This window comes from Malaclemys terrapin, chromosome 6 (assembly GCF_027887155.1).
Source record: "Malaclemys terrapin pileata isolate rMalTer1 chromosome 6, rMalTer1.hap1, whole genome shotgun sequence".
NCBI classification, from domain to species: Eukaryota; Metazoa; Chordata; order Testudines; family Emydidae; genus Malaclemys; species Malaclemys terrapin.
The window spans coordinates 17,988,413-18,008,607 of NC_071510.1; positions in this window are offsets into that span (position 1 = coordinate 17,988,413).

Sequence of the window (20,195 nt, forward strand, 5' to 3'; positions counted from 1 at the left end):
TACGGTGACAAGTAAAACAAAACAATACACTTTCTAGTGACTAAAACTTAACTTCAGTAAGTTACAATCTTTGTGTAAGCAGGTTTCTCACCTATAGTCAGTACCCCTGGTGTTCAGGCCAAGAGGATCCACTTTTTATGAGTTCAAAGGGAGGTGCTCCACTTTTGTCTCCTAAGGAATGGATTCCAAAATGGCTTTCTGCCTTTGCTTGTATTTCCCAAAGTCTATTGTCTCTGTTGCAAGAGCCAAGAATGCTTCCTGGGGTGTGGACTGTATCCCCCCCATTGTGATCATTAAGCAGTCTTTCCTCCTGCTTGTTTAGTATGATGGCTTTGTTTATCTTCTATGTGGATGTACTTTTTATTGTTCTCGGAGGTGTTACCTGGCTCCCTCTACACAGGAAAACAGGCAAAACATTTCTTTTGTCTAGGACAGACTTGGCTTAAGCACTGCTTCCAAAACACCTTTTTAAGAACATATTTCTATCACACGTCTATAGTGTGATGTTGTTTTTTTTAATACACCGCCCATACATATATCATGCAATAATATTAAGGACCAGCGTGCTACCAGTTTTGCATATGACACCTCATGTGACACCTTTTAGTTACAGATTATGACAACAGTGTGTTGGGGCAATGAGTGTGTCAGGCCTGATGTGCGTTATGGTATGGTGTGCCCTCTGCCAATTGGCATTGAGGGACTCCCTAAGTCACAATCTGGGGCTGCAGACTGACCACTAGAGTAAAGGGCATTCTCCACCCATGAGTTGCCAAATGGCAAAGCAGGCAAAGTAGGAATTGGATTGCAGAAAATGATCCTGGGGTTGAAAGCCAGCTAGAAAATATGCTCTTCTTTGGTCTATGTAGCATTGTGGGGTATGGGTTGCGGTTTTTTTTTTTTTTTTTGGTTTGTTTGTTGCTTTTTTTCCCAGCGGAGAGAGAAAGTATTTGCAAGAATTGAAAAAAAAAAAAAAAAAAAAGAGGTTGGCTTATGACCTGAATTGTGAAGGTTTAAAAAGTTCTCATTGATTTCAATAGGCTTGTGGTCAGGCCCAGAGTTCAGTGACATAGTCTGCTGGTATGGAGGTGTGTAGACTTATGGAGTTTTCAGTAGTAGGAAGTACACCGTGGCTAGGCTTCCGGAAGCATTGGTTCTGAGTCACGTGTACATGAGGGTCTGTTACTGCCAGAGAGGTGTAAAGGGATCTCCGTGTACAGGCAAAATCAGGGCATTAACATCTTTCCATATGTTTGGATCACTCTTATGTTTTTATTTTCACATCTTCAGTTTAGTGTGTGAAAAATGCTGTGTGAAAAGAAGAGGATTGATACTAGGGACTTTGGGGACAAAAAATATGTACAAAATCTGGACCAAATCTTTCTGGAAGTATATGAAATTCCAGTTATCCGTTTTCTGTGAATTTCTTACTTATGAAAAGTACACCAGAGAATGACGCCCTCTTTCATCCATTGACTAGTTTTAATGCAATCAGTGGAGTTTCTCTGGATTTACACCACTGTAAATGGGATCAGAATCTGGCCCTCTATCTATAGGACTCAAACATGAAATTGCATGTACGGGAAACATTAAATGTGACCAGTGGGCTATTTACTATCTAGAGATTAATGTCCACTAGCCTTTCACCTCTGGAGGCGTAAGTTTCAATTTCAATGTTGGTCAATAGTGGTGGTCTTGTCACCTGCCCTTTAAGTATCGTAAACATGAAATCACCAGACAAGCATGGCATAATTACTAGATGTGACTGACAGGCAGCACAGGGTCAACTGTAGCCCAGGATTGGAAAAGTCGGAGTGTTCCCAGCCAGGAGGGAGGTGCATTGGCAGAGGTCTGTGGGGAGACTTGCACAGCAGCTGTCAAAGCTACACTGATTCTAATTGGAGTCATTCGTTTCTTATTTTCAGGGGCACCACATAGACTCACTGATGTATACCATAAAGTATTAGCCTACCATTGACACAGCGCCTGTGTGAGAACAGAAGGGAGGCTGAATGCACATCCCGGATACAGGCAGAGCTGGAGGCTGGCAGAAAGTAGGGCAGCACTCCAGGCTAGTTTGTATCATTGTTGTGACTCAGGACCATTCCAGCCACCTCCCCACCAGCCCTGGACCGCTCCCTGTGCTGGCATCTCCTACAAGAGCAGGCTGTGCAATTCCCTCTCTGATTAATCCCTAGAGTGGCTTTATCATGCCCTTCACAGCCTGTTCTGGCCAGGTTAGGCAGAGCTCAGGGCTGTAGCGCAGGGGTGAGAATTCCCCTCAGCAGTGCATGATAACTGTCGAACCTACCTAATAGCGAAGACAAAATATTCAATATATCAGTATGTTCTCATTTACACAGGAAACATTATACACAGCCCTGAGATTACAGCATTTACTGTTGTTGTTAACTAACATAATCTGCAATAATGTAACACTGTAGGGTGTAGTTCAAAGAGTAGCTCCTACTGTGCCGTGCAATAGAATTCCCATAAAGCGACTCCCCCATTGGTAACAATTTCTGCCTTTTACATTCTGATATTATGTGACATTCAAGCTGAAGAAAAGCTTTTGTAATTGAGTGCGAAATTTAATGACAATCACTTTGTTCAAGGGTGAACTAGTACAGGCGTAAGCAATTTCTTGCCCTTAACCAAAAGGTGGATTTCTATGAGTATCTATTGCTGTGATGGACACCAGAGCATGAAATAGTGCTTACAATGCAATTCCCATGGGACATCTGAAAGGGAATAGTTACATTGCTTAGCACCAGATCATTTTCTAGATGGCAGCTTCTCTAAGGTTCAAATTTTTATTTACAGCTCACAGAGAGAGTGAATGTTTGATGGAAATATTACGTACAGAATGAAATATATTTTATTGCTCAGAGAGAGTGAGCTGTGCATATTCATAACAAGATGGATTTCTAACCACAGACTGTAGTGGCACTATATGCTGAGGAAACATAGATACACACGGTTTGACATCTCACAACTGAGGAGTAGGGGAAAAAAAGGGGTGGGGGGTAGAAGGAAGAAAGGAATCCTTCACTAGTCCTCTCTGAACAATTCTCAGGGCTTGCAATAATTTTCATGTACAGTTGGGCCTGTTCTTACAGCAATGTAAATCAGGACTAACCCCACTCACCCCAACATAACTTAATTGAATTAAGACAGAAATAAAGAGCAGAAATTGCAACTACCACATATTTGAGGGAAAATACACCACTGCAAATGATTCTGGCAGATTTGGGCCCTCATCTGACATGCAGTAAGGACAGGCATATAAAGGGGGAGTGGGGAGGGGAAAGTACTTGTTATTGTTTTCATATTTAAATCTTTAAAGTTAAGATGACTCTAAATATGTGACTTCTTTTAAAAATATTAATTATTTGTATTACAATGGTGTCTAGCAACAATCAGGACCATATGGCGACAGGCTGTGTGTAAACGAACTGCGCTTACAGTCTGAATAGCCAAGTCAGCCACAGGGGGAGAGGAAAGCAGAGGTTCAAAGAGATGAAAGGACTTGCCCTGGGTCACACAGCATGTCAATGGCAGAATGAGGTGTAGGACACACGTGGCTTGAAACTAAGCCCTGGACCCTATTCACTATACCACCTAACCTCCCCGCTCCCCCTTAGGTGTTTTTGTTTATGCTGTTGTGGATGAATATCTTGACTTTAGTCATCAAAACATTTAGAGCACTTGTAGGATGGAGGAGAAAATGATTGATATGCAGCTGAGAAAGCTCTTCTGTATAAAGAGAATTTGTTGCTGTTATTGTGTTCATGGCATTACAGGAAGTTCAGTAAATCTGTATGCCTGTATTTTTCAGGGATATGGCTCTATAACTTGGAATCTATGGAATTGTGATTGTCCAAGTTGCCTTGTTGATTGTGAGAGTGTGTGGTAAATTTTATATTTTTGTAATAATTATTAAAAAAAAAACCTAGAAAAGTTTGTGTAGAAGAGAAAGATGTATCTGTTCTCCTATGGCCCCAGTGCTGTAGTATTTCTATCTGTCCTAGATATTTCTATGGGTCCGATTACCGTAGCATCTGAGCACCTCGGAATCAATAATGTATTTATCCTCACATAATCCCTGTGAGGTAGGGAAGTGCTATTATCCCTGTTTTACACATGGGGAAGCAAGGCACAGGGAGGCCTCATGATTTACCCAAGCTCACACAGGAAGTCTGTGGTGGAGCAGGGAATTGAGGCTGGCACTCTCACCACTGGTCCATGCTTCCTTTCACTAGTAGGATTTATTATGTCCTTTTTACTGATGGGGAAACTGAATCACAGAAAGACTAGGTAATACAAGAAACTGAATTACAGTTCAGTGCCTCAAGTACAAGGCCAGCCTTCCAATCTTGCATATCTAGAGGAAATGTGCCCCAAGACTGACTATTTCTGAAAGTTCCAATGGAGGCCACCTTCTTTGGAACCCTGTGAGAATAATTCCATGACAGTATTTTTTGACAATACCCAGCAATATCACACTTCCTCTTTTATCTCTCATTCCATCTCCCTCTCCCAAACCACTTAATTTACAGTGCCATCAACTTGCGGCAGCATTCAAAATGTCAGGACTGTGACAGAACAAGAACTACAGATGCTGCTCAGTTAACTCCTTGCCTCAGATATGTGCATGTGTTTAAATTCCAGCCAAGTATGTTTGATAACTGAAATTCAGATATATTCCTAAGGAGTATTGGTCACTAGTAAAATCTTTCCAACTGTCATTTGCAAACAATTAACAATACAGTACATGTAATACCAAGAATACCATAAGTATGCAAAGTTAATTAGACAAAAGGCAAAGTGGTAATGATTTTAATGGTTGTCATTCTATGAAGCGACCCCCTCCCCCCCCAAGCTTGGTATATCATAGACTCAATTAACTAACTTAAAAAATAAAAATCGATAAATTTTCCTCTTGATTTTACTATCTAGACAGACTTGTGACATACCCTTTTACATGCCAGTAGGGGGAGAAGTGTGCCTTTTGGAACTAAACGTTCTGTCTTCAAACGTAAGCATCTTTTTTTTCACCAACAGTTTCTCAGATGAGAGAGATTCTTGAGACACCTGTATTCAGGGTGAATTTTTCAATCTAAGCACCATTATGAGTCATATGTTACTTTCAGTTTGTATGTATGCAACTCCCGCTGATGTCAATGGGGTTGTACTTGCTGATTAAGAATAGTGTCTGGTTCAAAGAGCAGAGGACAGGCTGACTATATGTAGTAACTCAATTAATTGATGTCAAATTTCCAGTGCACATATGCATGTGTTGATTATCCCAAGCCTTGTTATGTGAAACCTATTTTTGTTGTCTGGCTACTTAAATAGTTTGATCAGCTTCTAGTCACACACTGGACCTGTGTAACTAAACAGAAGTCAAGTAGCTGGATAACTTGCATCTGCAGTTCTCTTCTTCCTATGGCAAAAAGCCTAATAGTTTTTATTTTTGGTTGATGTTGCCTATAATTGCAATTCAGCATGTTGGCCTGTGCCCTGAGCCTATATAACACTAGACCAATACAAAGTACACACTAAATAAGACTGCATTTACAGATGAAATAGGCCTGATTCTCCACTCTGACACCAGTTTTATGCAGGTATAACTTGACATAAAACCAATGTAACAGTGTAGGTCAGGCCCAATACCCTGCATAAGTGAGTTGAAGTTGCAGGTAGAAATCATTGCTCACTTACCATACCTGAAAATACATGCATCTTCCTTTAGATACCAATAGCATGTGTTTACATCACAAACATTCACTCAAACAGATGTTCAGGTATCTTCCACTACTTTAAGTCTCCAGCCAGGCATTGTCCAAAATTGTCAGTGATACTACTTCATATTCCCACAGCACTATTGTAAGTCCTGGGCAGTTCAGTGAAAGCTTAAATGTTACAAGAAAATAAAGTGATCAAAATGTTATTTTGCAACTGTTAAAACTCACAGAGCAGAAAAGGTTCTGTATGTTATTGCAGTCACATCCAAGGAAGCAGTGCCATCATCCACACCCTGAAAGGACACAGAGATAAAGGGGAATTAGTGTGCTACCAATTAAACACACCTGGTGATAATAAATTTGCTTTCAAGTATCTCTAAATAGCTTCGCTTTCTCTGGTCCCATTAATAGTTTATTTTCTGGTCAGGTGCACTATTGATTGTTCTGCACTGAACCTATTTTTTCCTCATTAGCTTTCCAAACTTTTCCTTGCCTCAATTTTCTTCGGATACAAAAGCTGTGCAATATTATGTGAGACTTGTTGCTTAGCAACAATCCTATTCCTATAACAATAATAGCTGAGCGCTCCATGTCACCTTCTCTTGAAAGAGGTCAGATTTTTTTTCATTGCTCCACTATTATTTTGCAGGTTTTTTATAATTACAAGTAAGATGAGAGTTACACTTAAAATTGTGTAGTGCTGACATATATGGCTTGCATTGGGCCATGACCATTTGTGTGAAAACAAGCTTGTATTTTATCACCTTTGGGAAGTGAGAATCAAGAAATTTAGACCACTCGTAAAATGACGGGGGGGAAAAATCTATTCTTTATTACTCACACTATTATCACACCTCAGAGTAGTTTTTTGGCACCGCTTCTAGCAAAAATAGGTGCCTGGCATTATTAAGGCTTGCTGGATTAAAGAGAGCAGAGGTTTAAAAGAAAAATGAATGTCCTTTTGGAAAATTGCTCAAACTCAGTTTTGTTTTGTTTTTTAAACTACTGGGGGTTCTCCTTCTTCCTTTTAAAAATCGGTCAATTTATGTTGTTAGTCTCCTTGAAAATCCTTCCTTTTAAAATAAAATTAGCAGGCTGCGCATAGTGATGGAGCACACCCTATGGGAAGAAGGTTCCAAGTCCTGGCAGGGAATCCCCCCCACCTAATAAATGTTGAAATTACTGGAAGTGGGAAGATGCAAAGGGAAAACCCCCCACACCAAGTTGCTAAAATACTCTTCCCAACTCAATAAAGGGGAACTATTCACCTACCATTTAGAGGGATGGAGCTGGGAAGGAAGGAATTAGATGGAGTGACATCACATGCCACCAAAAACCCTAAAGAGACCAGGATCCCAGGGAAGTGGCAATCCACTATATGAATGATTGGGTATATGAATGTAATAATTTTTCCATGAATCAGTCCATTAACTTTCCATTGAATCAGTCCATGACTGTGGCACAACAGTCATTTACTACGCTGCTGTGTGGGAGGCTGCTGTCCAAAAACTTGTCCTGCCAAGAATCAAGAGTATGGAAAAATAGTTGTCATACAAAAGAAGGGTGTGACATTACATCCCATATTCTTCATAGAAATATTATGATATAAATATGACATAACAAAGATATGTTTTATGCAAGATGGGCCATGTAAGGTGGTATTGGAAAGGTTCTGATTTACTGAATCCTATTTGTATACATGTATCATTTCTGTATCTGACATTAGGAATATTGACTATGTAACAATTACAACTGTGGGAAACGCCCACCAGATAGTATGCAATCAGCCTGGATGGGCCATTAGGAAAGACAACGGGTCTTTGAAGATGCTGATCTTCGTCTTCCAGGAGTTCCTTCCTGTGAATGTTACGAATAAACCTTGTCTCACGGTGGCTTTAACACTGCAAGGTCATGTGATAATGTCACCTCATACGGAGTACCACCTTGGACACTGCTGGTATTTTTCCACTGGAAGCAAAGGATTCCCGCCTTATGTAAATCCTATTTAAGACTGGGAAGTGAGTCAATCAGGGCTCTTCTCCATTGCCTCCCCGCCCAAGAAGGAAGACTGCTGATAGCACCTGAAGAAACAAAGGAACTGAGCAGTGGGAAAGGCAAGAGCTGAGTCCAGACTAAGACAGGCATTTAGCCTGTGAAGAGAAATAACTGGAACTCTAAGCTGCAGAAACTCTGCTACTTGCCTAAAATAACATTTAGGGCGAGAAATTACTATTTGTAACCTGTTCCTTTAGTGAATTAAGCTTAGGTTCTGTGTTTTGTTTTATTTGCTCAGTAATCTGCTTTGTTCTGTTTGATCCCTTATAATCACTTAGAATTTACCTTTTGTAGTTATTAAACTTGTTTATTGTTTATTCCAAAAACCCAGTTTGTGCAATTCATATTGGGGGGTTATGGGGGAGGAAAGCTGTGCATATCTCCCTCCACATTGAGGGAGGGGGTGATTTTATGTGCTTCCGTGGTACAGCTCTCTCTATACAGTGCAAGACAATATTATTTGGGGTTTACGCCCTAAAGGAAGTGAGCACATGAGTGCTGGGTAAATCCCCAAGCTGAATCCTCCCACACAGAGCTGATTTCAGTCTGTGTCTGCAGTTGGATGTGGCATTACCTGTCTGTGGGAGCCAGAGAAGGCTTGAGGGCCTGGCACAGCAAGGCAGGAAGACTGCATTAAGGGAGAAGGGAACTCGATTTGGAGGTATGGATGGTGCTTGATTTTTTTTTAGTATTTGTTTTGTTCTCCTGTGGCTATTAAACTGAGACTAGGCCTCATATTCCTGGTCTTTCTGCTCTTGGATTTAGATGATCCCATGTCACAGGAGGCAGAGGTCAGACTAGATGATCTAGTGGTCCCTTCTGGCCTTAAACTCAAGGAACATATGCTGCATACTTTTTATAGAACTGCTACTGTTCTCCAGTCAGAATCTCTCTGGCAGTTCTCCTCTGCACTCTCTCTAAAGCTCACGGGGCTTTAAAATCACACTCCAGCCCTTTGCTTACAAAGATATCAAATGAACAGGGGACTGGACTAGATGACCTACAGAGGTGCCTTTCAGTCCTACATTTCTATGAAATACCAAACACACACATACAGTCTCAGCCTCCGGGGTACTAAATATCTCTCATGTGTTCTGGCCAAAATCAATTCTTATTTCCTACAGTAAGAACCCAAGCGAGCTCTGTTATATCCCTTTCAGGCAGGTTCCCAGAAATATTGTTTCTTAAAAAAACTAGCCTATATCCCACATCTCCATAGCCAGGCATTTGGTGATTCAAGCCTTTAAATAGATACCTCTGGGAAGACAGCTGTTGCTCCATTGCATTAACTGTAATCCATATTACTTATGAACCGCTAATGAGAGTGTATTACAGGCCTCCCCTCTGCCCGATCCGCAGAGGATATGAGTCCATTACAATCCTAGCTAGCAAGCCTTTGCTCTTTAGCTCAAGATGTAGCAGCTCGTGCCTTTAGCTCTGATGCCACCAATTCACTCCCTACCTTGTAGGTCAAGAAAGCAGTTTTCAATGTTCTGCCTTTGGAAGAATCCTGCCTTAGACCTGGGTCAGTCGAGTTGGGCTTGTCTACATGAACAATTCATTTGTGGCAAGCTGGGGTGCGAGTCCTGTTTCAAAGAGGACTAGAACAAAGCGCACAAACAAATTGTTAATGCACCTCAGCAGAGTCCACTGAGACAGCTAGTCTGTGGCTGGCTAGTGTGGGGTAGCTTCATACCCCAGCTTCCTGCAAACTAATTGTTCATATAGACAAGCCATTAGCCATCACTGTGGCTGTATCATGACTATTGTTGGGGGAAGGACTTTTGAAGGAAACGAATTGTCAAAACATCGACAAATCTTTTTCTGTTTGCTGGCCAGCTGGTCTGACAATCTGATTGAAACATTTTTCCAGTCAAACACGGGAAAGGCTTCCATTTTTGTTTTTTGTTTTTTTAAATCTTTCAACTACTTTTCTTCTCAATTAGAACCAAACACACACACAAAATCCACAACAACAAAATCCCAGTGAACATTTTATTTTTGCAAATAAAATCTGACATTTTGGTTCAGTATAAATGGCTCACAGTTATTTATGAGTGATCTGGAATGTATGTGCTTCAGTGTGAGGACTCCAGGGAGAAGTTGTTAACCAACATGTTTCATGTGAATGGGGAAAACATTTCCCTACCTTTTGTTTCTGCTAGCCAGGAAACCATTTTGCCTTCACGTCTCACCAAACTCTTTTCTTTAAGATGTCTTTGTTCTATTATGAAAAGGAATAGAAATGCAACAGTGTTTTGTTTCGCCTCCGGTCTGCTGCTGCTACACACATTGTGTGCATGAGATGAGCTCCTCCAAGCCAGTTACGTGTTATGCAACCAAAGGACCTGGATCCTATCAAAGCTACTGTGGAAAAGCCCTCTCAAAAACTACCTTCTGCTATCCTCCAGGAAGACTGAACTCCATACACATCTGTTTGTTGATTCAGTTACTATGGAACCAGCCCAACTCAACAATCCTATTCTAGAAGGCAAGAATCTAACTAGCGTGTACAAAAGAAGAACTTTAAAAAAAATGAAGTGATACTGTCTCTTTGATGTACAAAACAAAGGATGTCACTTTAATATTAAAGACCGTGAATGTCGCAGGATCTTTTTATGCTGACAGAATTTAAAATGTGCAAAATAAATCAATAGCACGTAATTTTCACAAGTGCTTTTTAGCTGTTCAAACAACTGCATAGCTTTTTCGAGTTTCTAAGAGAAAATAAACTTTCAGGGCTACATCCACATATCTAGATACTTGCCTAGTTTTACAAAAGGCTACATAAAAAGCACTAACAAAGTCAGTACAAAGATTTCATAAAATGGCATGTTTATGCTGCTCTATATTCTATATCAGTGGTTTTCAAACTGTGGGTTGTAACCCCAAAGTGGGTTGTGTGTTCATTTTGATGGGGTTGTCAGGGCCGGCGTTAGACTCACTAACATAAGAACATAAGAACGGCCATACTGGGTCAAACCAAAGCTCCATCTAGCCCAGTACCCTGTCTTCCAGCAGTGGCCAATGCCAAGTCCCCCAGAGGGAATGTACAGAACCGGTAATCCAATGATCCATCCCCTGTCGCCCATTTCCAGTGTGACAGGGTGAACATACCCCGCACTTGACAAGAGGGAGTTAACCCCAGGCTATGGGTGGCAGAAGTCCCGCCCCTCAGACCATGCTGGGCATGCTCCAACTATTGTCTCAGTATAAAAGGATGCAACCCAGTTCATTCTAGGCTGACCGCCGGAGGGGAAGGACCTGGGCGGAGGCTCCAGCTGAAGAGCCATCACAGCCTTTTCCTGTGGGAACTGGAGACCCGAGTGCCAGACCGGAGGGCTTCAGCTGAGGGAGCCGCAGGGAACTACCCACGCTGAGGAGCCTGGGAACCCTGATGCTCAATGGACTACCATGCCTGGAAACGCAGTAGGAAGTGACTTAGGGAGGGTGCGCAAGTGGTACCTCCCACCTGAGTGAGGTCAGGGTGTTTCGGCGAGAGTCACTGCTGACACAATGGTGGACCACTCTGCCACTGTCAGGGCCCTGGGTCGAGGCCCAGTGGAGTCAGGTGGGCCCAGGCCTCCCTACCCAGGCCACCACACCCTGGTGGTGGCCCCTTCTTCCTCCTTGGATACTGGCCATTGGGCCTCACCACCCCATGCCCAGGGGCTGCAATATTGATACTGGCTACTGGGTCTCACTGCCCCGTGCCTAGGGGCTGCGATATTGACTCTGGCCATTGGGCCATATTACACCATACCAGAGGGCTGTTATAGGGACCCTGGCTGCTAGGCCACATTGCCACAAGTCTAAGGGCTGCCGTAATTGACTCTGGCCACTAGGCCATGCTGTCCTGCACACAAGAGCTGCTGGAATTGTCTCTGGCCACTGGGGCATGCTGCCGTAACTGAATGCGCCCACTACCCTGCCCGGTCCTGAACACAAGGGCTGCTGGAATTGACTCTGGCTGCTTTTGGCCGCAAAGCTGTTGGGGAGACTGAGATGGCAGTGGTATCACAACCCTGTCCCGCCCTGAAAGGGGAATGCGGCGTGCATACTCCGCGACACCCACCTTCTGGCAAATAGAGGCTAGGGCCACCATCCCTGCCCATCCTGGCTAATAGCCATTGATGGACCTAGCCTCTGTGAACTTATCTAGTTCTTTTTTGAACACTGTTATAGTCTTGGCCTTCTCAACATCCTCTGACAAAGAGTTCCACAGGTTGACTGTGCATTGTGTGAAGAAATACTTCCTTTTGTTTGTTTTAAATCTGCTGCCTATTAATTTCATTTGGTGATCCCTAGTTCTTGTGTTATGAGAAGGAGCAAACACTTTCTTTTTTACTTTCTCCACACCAGTCATGATTTTATAGATCTCTATCATATCCCCCCCTTAGTTGTCTTTTCCAAGCTAAAAAGTCCCACAAACAGAGATGTGTATGGAGTTCAGTCTTCCTGGAGGCTAGCAGAAGTTAGTTTTTGAGAGGGCTTTTCCAAAGTAGCTTTTATAGGACCCAGGTCCTTTGATTACACTGGAGCCGACGGCAGAAAGCCGAAGCCCGAGTCCCACTGCCTGGGGCTGAATCCAAAGCCCTAGTAACTTAGCTTTGCGAGGCCCCCTCTGGCATGGGATCCCAGGCTATGGCCCTGCTTGACACCCCCTAACGCTGGTCCTGAGAATAGGAATAGACTCAATGTGGAGGAAAAACGTAGTCGTTCCTGGTGCTTCACTGCCTCCCAGAATGACAAGTTCACAAGTGAAAAACAGGCTCAAGTATCACACTGAAATGTAAGTACAATATTTATATTCCAGTCAATTTATTTTATAATTATATGGTAAATATGAGGATGTCAGCCATTTTCCAGTAAGAGCGTGCTGTGACACTTCTGTATTTTTATGTCTGATCTTGTAAACAAGTAGTTTTTAAGTGAGACGGAACTTAGGCTACGGAAGACAAATCAGACTCCTGAAGGGGGTTCAGTAGTCTGGAAAGGTTCAGAGCCACTGATGTAGATTGAAGCCTGTCTGTATCCCCCAAAGAGAACAATGGGCAGTGATAGTACAAATGTCCCTGCTTGGGGCATTGGTGGGTTTTGAATGATGGACTTTCTGGAACAAGGCATGACCTTCTACTACTTGAGCTAAAAGGCTTAGTCTATCAGTTTGAAGCAGTAGGTTTCATAAACCTTTTCCATGGACTAGCCAATAGGATAGGACTCAGACACATACTCTACTACTGAGGTTAAAGATTTCCCCACTCTTATACCCAAACTGTACCAGACAGGCAGACACCCACAAGACAGAGTCACAATGCCTCCATGGGAACTCTAGGAAAAAAGGTGCCTTATAATAGCCATTGATGGACCTATCCTCCATGAACTTATCTAGTTGCTTTCCACTGTGTTGCTTTCCACAGTGTGCCTAGCCTGCCCCATGGGTTGTTGCGGGGAAGGATAAGTGCAGAGCTACAGTTGCTTTGCCCCTATGGTATCAGCTATATCATCAGCCATCTCTTAGGATCAGCCATAATCTAGATCAATGCTTCACACACTATCCATTTTCCCTAGACTTCAAACTACACTAAGGCAATCTAAACCCTGTTGCTAGTTACTAGCTCATAGTTTCTGTGACCCGGCTCAGGGCAGAATACTCTCTGTATCTAATCTCACTTCTTACTTACCCCTCATCCTGTTCTATTCCTAATGCCTGATTCTCCTCTCTTACCCTGGTTTGGCATAGGTTTAACTTTATTGGCCCTGATTTTCTGCTCTCTGCCCATACTTGGTGCCGGAATGAAAGGAGAGAAGCCAAAGGTAGCCTTTGTGAGCCTTTTAGTTTTAAAGCATCTGAAGTCCTGCCCATCCCTCTGGCATAACTTAGGGCAACCTCAGTGCTACTGTAACTTATGCTCAGGCTGCCCAAAGTGTCCAGTGGTCATGAGCAGATGACAGTAGCTAGAATGCAATGAATTGCCTAGGCCCCTTTCCTTCCACCTTTGACTACCCCCACAAAATGGCCTTGATACTCCCCTGTCCATGGACCATGAGGCTGACATAGAACTATTCTATTAGGTCTAAACTAGCAGAGAAGCCCTCTAATGCAGGGGGTGGGGGTGCGGTATTTTCCAGGGACCATTTCTAACCTCTTTCCAGTCCATAAAGGGACTGCACCTTAGAGGTGCCACAATGCAATGTACTATCAAGCCACCTGACTTCACTGGAGTTTCTCCTGACTTATGATGGAGTAAATAAGAGGAGAGAGAAGTCAAATTGCCCCTTCTCTTGCTATTATTTCCGATTATTATCAGTGAAGTTTTGCTATAACCCAACACCTCGATTAGCAGGTCATCTGCAAATAAGCATATTTAAACTCCACTTTCAAAACCCCTCCTTCCTGCCTTAACAGATTTGCCAATAGCCCCTCATGATAATAGTAATACTGGTGATTAGGGAGCTTTGCCCATTCTGTAACCCTCCTTTGGAGGGGTTATCATTAGGGATGACTGCAGGTTTTCAACAAAGTTTTTTATTTTTTTATCATAATTTAACTTTCCTCCTGCACTGCTCATCAACCAGCTGTCGTCGTACGTTAGGAAAATCTTGGTGTAAATTCAAACTCTTGCTTTTTTTCTTTCATTGAGTTATTCTGGATTTTAACCTGTATAACAGATAAGAACCTGACTCTGTATGTGTATGGTAACATTGCACAGACCCCTGACGCTCCTGTTCTACTCCTCTGTGGATCTCATTATAGAGGCATTGCAAAACAGACAATAGATGCCATTTTCAAAAGTGCCTATGTGATTTAGCAGCCAAAATTCCATTTTCAAAAGTGGCTGAGGCATTTAGCAGCCTAAGGCTCACTGAAAGTCAAAGTGGCTTAGGTTTCTAAGGGCCAGATTTACAAAGGTATTTAAGTGCAAAAAGGTATAGATACCTAATGGGGATTTTCAAAAGACTTTAAGTGAGTTAGGTGCTTAAGTGCTGTTACATATATATGGAAGTTAGGCACCAAACTCACTTAGGATCTTTTGAAAATCCCACTAAATATCTATATACATCTTTTAGCACCTAAATATCTCTGTAAATATGGTCTGTAGGTCCCCAAATGCATTTTTAAAATGGGACTTAAGCTCTTAAATCACTTAGACACATTTTGAATGTGTTTTCATGGGAATCAAAATGAGGGTAGCTGCATTCTGACTCATACCTGCAAAGCCTGAGCGTGTGTAATATTTTCTTGGTATATGGGCAAGGTAAGTGAGAATGTTACCCATATATTTTCCCTACTCTTAGAGGTTGTTCCCCCCCCCCATCAACTCCATAATGTCCTTCTCTAATATTAGAGTCCCAATGATTTTGGCATCAATTTCTGGCATCAATTGTCAATTCTGCTATATGTAGAAAGAGTCAATCTTTTATTTATTCTCTCTTAATCTAATTCATATAGCTCTCTGCAGCACGCAGGAGATATCTGCTTAATTTCCTCTCATTCTCCCACAGTATTATTTAGTTTTGCATTTTCCAGCTATTAAATTATATGTTTCCATTTGCCTTCGTTTTGTTTCCAATAACTGTCACGCCTCATCTCATTTTTCATAGTATCTTTTTTCCCACTTGCCTATATAGTGATGATTTTAGTTTTATGCTTCCAAGGTTATTTTATTCACTTTTGGCTTCTAGTATTTTTGGCATGTTCTACCCACTGGGATATCTCCCATATACTTTCTTTTCCTTTAATCTTTCCTGTCAATTCTTATTCTCTTAATATTTCTCTCTGTCACAAAAGCTATTACTTTCCCCCTTAAGATGGCCCTACTTGCATCTCATAGAGCCATGGCTCATTCTTATTGTATAAATGCAAATAGTCACCCATTTATTTTCCTGATAATAAACACGAGGTCTTCTGCAAGCGACATATTTAACGGACTGATTGTACACTTACTTCACTTAAGGCATTATTTAATTGAAATCTGAATTTATGATGTATTGGTCTATGCATGGAATTTGCCCTACACGTGCAAACTAACCCCCAGCCATGTGCAAAGTGGGTTGCCTTCCCAGGATCTTCCCCCGCAACCTGCCCAGGGTGGGAGTGGTCTGTGAATGGGGAGAGGCAGGCCAGGAGGTGCAACTCGTATTACTAGAGGGGTCAAGCTGTGGACATAACTCAGGAATGTTTAATACTGCAAGAGACTGTATTAAATTTTCTGCAGACCTCCCTCTGCAAAGGGGAACTTTCCTTAAAGAGGAGATCCAGAGACTGCCACAAATGTTGAGTTAGTGTGGATTGCTCTCTGTCCCCAGAGATTCCGTAAGGTTAATCTATGTCTCAGACGATCCATAAGGTTTGCGAGACCAGAACTTTCTCTTGCTTCACGTGGGGGCAAACCCCAGCTCCTGCAATAGGAGAATCTGGAGGTATCTCAAGGAGTTTTCCCCTTTTCCTCATCCCTGCAGGCTTTCCAGCAGGACAGTGAGATCTAGCCCTTGATTGCTAACATTTTATAGAAGTAAAAGAATGATATTTCAGTGTAGCATATCTGCAAGTGACATGCAGATACTCTGATGCTGCTGTTAATGCATCTCCACATGTTTTGTAATTTGAAAGATTTTTTTTTAATTGTTAAATGGAAGTCATGTTATGAGTTCTCTTAAGTCAGTCAGCAAAGGTGTCTAAGGGCCACATTCTGGCAAGGTGCTATACATAAGTGCCTGACAACAAACACACTTATCCTTAGGAGACACATGCATCAGCAGTTTTCTGCCCCAGCCCTGACTCTCTAAAGCTCACAGAAGCCATTCGACAAGCCCCTGAAGTAGAACCTGGGAATAGGTTGTTCTCAGGTGGGTCCAGAGTCATGGGCCACCCATGCCCATAGTACAATGGCCGCCATGAGCACACCCCCACATAAACTGTTCATGCTACGCTCCACAGAGGTATTTCACATCAACCATTCCCTTCCCACATGTGATAAGCCCAGATGAGACAAACACAGGGAACCAAACCTCCAAGGTCTCTGATGAGGTGTCTCCCAATGCAACTACAGGTCTCTGATTCAAATGTTGGTTGAAATTCACCCAAGCTTATAGGTTTGGGCCCCTTGTGGGAGTCAAGGCAAGCCAGGCTAGAGGAGATATTTCTGCTCTGTCTGTGACCCCAATCTAGTCTGTCCAGTATGAAGTGTCCCCATTTTCCCATCCACCTCTACCCCTTCTCTATCTCCCACTCTTCTTGTAGACAGAAAATTCGCCCATGCTGCAAAGAACTAGGCTTCCTCACCCCTGAGTCTCGGCAATGGGGCCCATCTTTTCATGGTGGGAGTAGGGGACGATCCCAACTCCCATTGGGTAATCCCTTGCCTTCCTTCACTCTGGAGGGTGGAGACATTGTGAGTGTGTGTGTGTGAGAGAGAGAGAGGTTGTGGTCAAGATGTATATGGTTAGGCTGCTGGAATGGAAAGGGAAAATCACAAACTTCAGTGTTAAGTGTGTATTTATGCTCCCCTCCCAGTGTTTTTCCCCCCAGCTTTCTCGCTGTGAGTCTAGCTATGGCTCCAGATGGGAAAATTGATCTTAACTGACTTGCCAAGGCCACGTGCTGAGACTGAAACCCTACTTGGAATTCCCCATATCACAGCCTTTGACAACCAACAGCGACAATCTGTTGTTCATGGTATATGTTCTCTCCCTCCACTATGGCATGATTTTAGAAAGGCAATCAATCCAAGAAGCCATGAGCCTGCTTTCTGTGATGAGATTTGGAAACATGTTACTAATTGCCACAGTTGTGATTCTCAATTTGACTGAAAGCTCTAGGAATCAAAGCACTGTCTCTAGAGTTCAGTGGGATTTACAAGTGAGCCCTCCGGCTTTCTTATTGAGTCACCATGCCAACCATTAATATTTTCTCAGTAAATGCATAATACAATCTACAAGTTCTTCAGGTTTTCAATGCATTTCACTTTTAGACTTGGGTTAAGTTTGGCACAATGATTTTTCTCCTGCTTTATCATTTATATGTGTGTTTGTGTATAGTGTGTGTGTGTAATTAAACTGCAATGGAATGTACACATTGCAATGTTTTATATACATTGTGTGCATTGATGTTATTGTCTCTTGTTCTGTATTAAGAGGAAAAAAGCATTCATTTGCTTAAATCATATGCAGTAGGTACCTAACCATGGCTCAACATTTGGGCCTGCTTTGTATTCAGTCTAGGCCCAATCCTGTAAGGTGCTCAGTGCCCTAGTTTCGTTCACCACCTCTTATAATTGAGCCCTATATTTAACCATTCTCTAACAACACTTGTTAGTGTTTTATTCTTGGGCGTGTCTACAACATGACACCTTTCAAATGTAAAGAAGGGATGATCGCTTCACCAAGTAGTTCACAATCTAATGACAGAGACAACAGATGGTAGAAGGTGAATATGAGTGGTCAAGGAGCTGACTGTCCATGTCCTTGTAATAGAAAACAAATATAGCTACATTTTAGCATCCTATTCAAATAGATATATTCCCCCAGTTACTTCTCAAACTTGTCATTGTCAGTCAACGAGTTCCCAATGGTCATTTTGATGGCCCTTCAGGAGTGAGTACAGAGACAGGAATGGCTTTGCTAAATAGTTTCTGTTTTGCCTCAGATGTGTATGGTATTGTTGAGAGGAACCAGGACAGACTGAACAACCAACTTGGCCAGACATGCCACTGCTGTGCTTTTGTCTGGTTCTGGCTCTCCTGAGTGAAGAGCTCCAATGCTCTAATATTGAGCTGTACCTCTAAGAAGTCCAATCCCCCTCTTAGAGTACTACTTATTGTGCAAAGGAGACACTTGAGTCTTACTGGGATGAATCTGTTTACACCCTATCTGCTTCCCTAACCCAGGCTGAGGCCTCTGGAGGTTTTTCGCCTTCCTCCGCAGCATGGGGCAGGGATCACTAGCAGGAGGGTCTCAGCCGATTGAAGTCACTAAAACACAGGATTGGGGACTTCAACGGTAGAGTCCAGGGAAGGGTCTTGCGGCCTGCAGCATGCAGGGGGTCAGACCAGATGATCATAATGGTCCCTTCTGACCTTAATGTCTATGAGTCTATGAGCCTCACTTCCAAAAGGAGGATTGCCCAAACCTACCAGTTTGGACGTTTTCCTAGCAGATCTTCTAAGCAGTTCTAAGCAGTTTTCCAAACCTATGTATTAGAGAAGCTATTGGGAGAATGGAATCGAATCTCAGTAGTCTGGCTCAGTGACTGTGACGTTTGGTTTACAGAGGAAGCTGACGTACAACCCTGACACATTTCTGTGCTGGATTCCCTCTTGGATCAAGATTTGAAGTAAATTCCTCTTTTTTTTCTTTAAGCAAGTGCAGTATGAGATGCTAAATGCAGCTTTTACAGCCTTTCTGAATTGGCTACACTCCAGATAATCTCCAAATAAATATTCTGACCCTTTGGAATGAACAAGTGTTTAATTACAATATTAAAACACCTCCGCCTGACACAGACTCAGTACCATACCTCTCAGTTGGTACTGGACTCTGTTGGAGGAGACACAAGGAAACACTTACATTATGGCTGCACAGACATAGTGGATGGGAGGCAATGAAGCAATAGTTTCTGAAAGGCTTTATGAAGTTTGTCATCTCAGCAATATCTGGGTGGGGCAAAACTTGCCTGAACCCTCTAGTTGTATTCATTGAAATAGGTGGGAGCGGAGTGTGTTCAACAATTCACAGGAGTACTCAGCAATTTATACAACAGGAAACATGATCTAGTGACCAGGAACCAGCCTGTTTTACCTGCCTAATTGGAGATTATATCTTCCAGGATGGGCAGACTATACCTTCTCTGTCATGACCGAGATGAGGGTAGTCAGATCTAGTGGTCAGAGCATTTGTCGGGCAGGGTCAGGTTACCAGGAGACCAGGGTTGGGCATCATGTTACAGACAGCAATCAAATAGTGAAGTCGAGGACAAACCAAAGTCAAAAGCCACAGTCTAGGGTCTATTGCAAGCAGGGTCTGAAGAAGAGATGGGCAGGCAGTCTGTGGTGGTGCTCAGATAGCTCCCCTTCATGGCTTCCTGGTTTAAGTACTGATAGCAGCCAATCGGGGCTGTGAGGAGCCGCCACTCAGACCCTACTGGACGATACTTCCTGCCAAACCTAACCTCACAGTGCCCGCCCATGGCAACCCAGCCAAAGTCTCTAGTGTCGATGTGGAGGTGTCAGTGATCCAGAACGCCTATAGCCCCAGGTTCTAGCTTGGCCGATTCTAAACAGCCTCCTCCTCTGCGTCATTGAGCCCCTTTCTGTCTGCTCAGGTACAGAGATAGCCTCTCCATGGAAAAGATGGGCTCCTTTCAAGCAGTTGAATAATAGGCTTGTTTACACC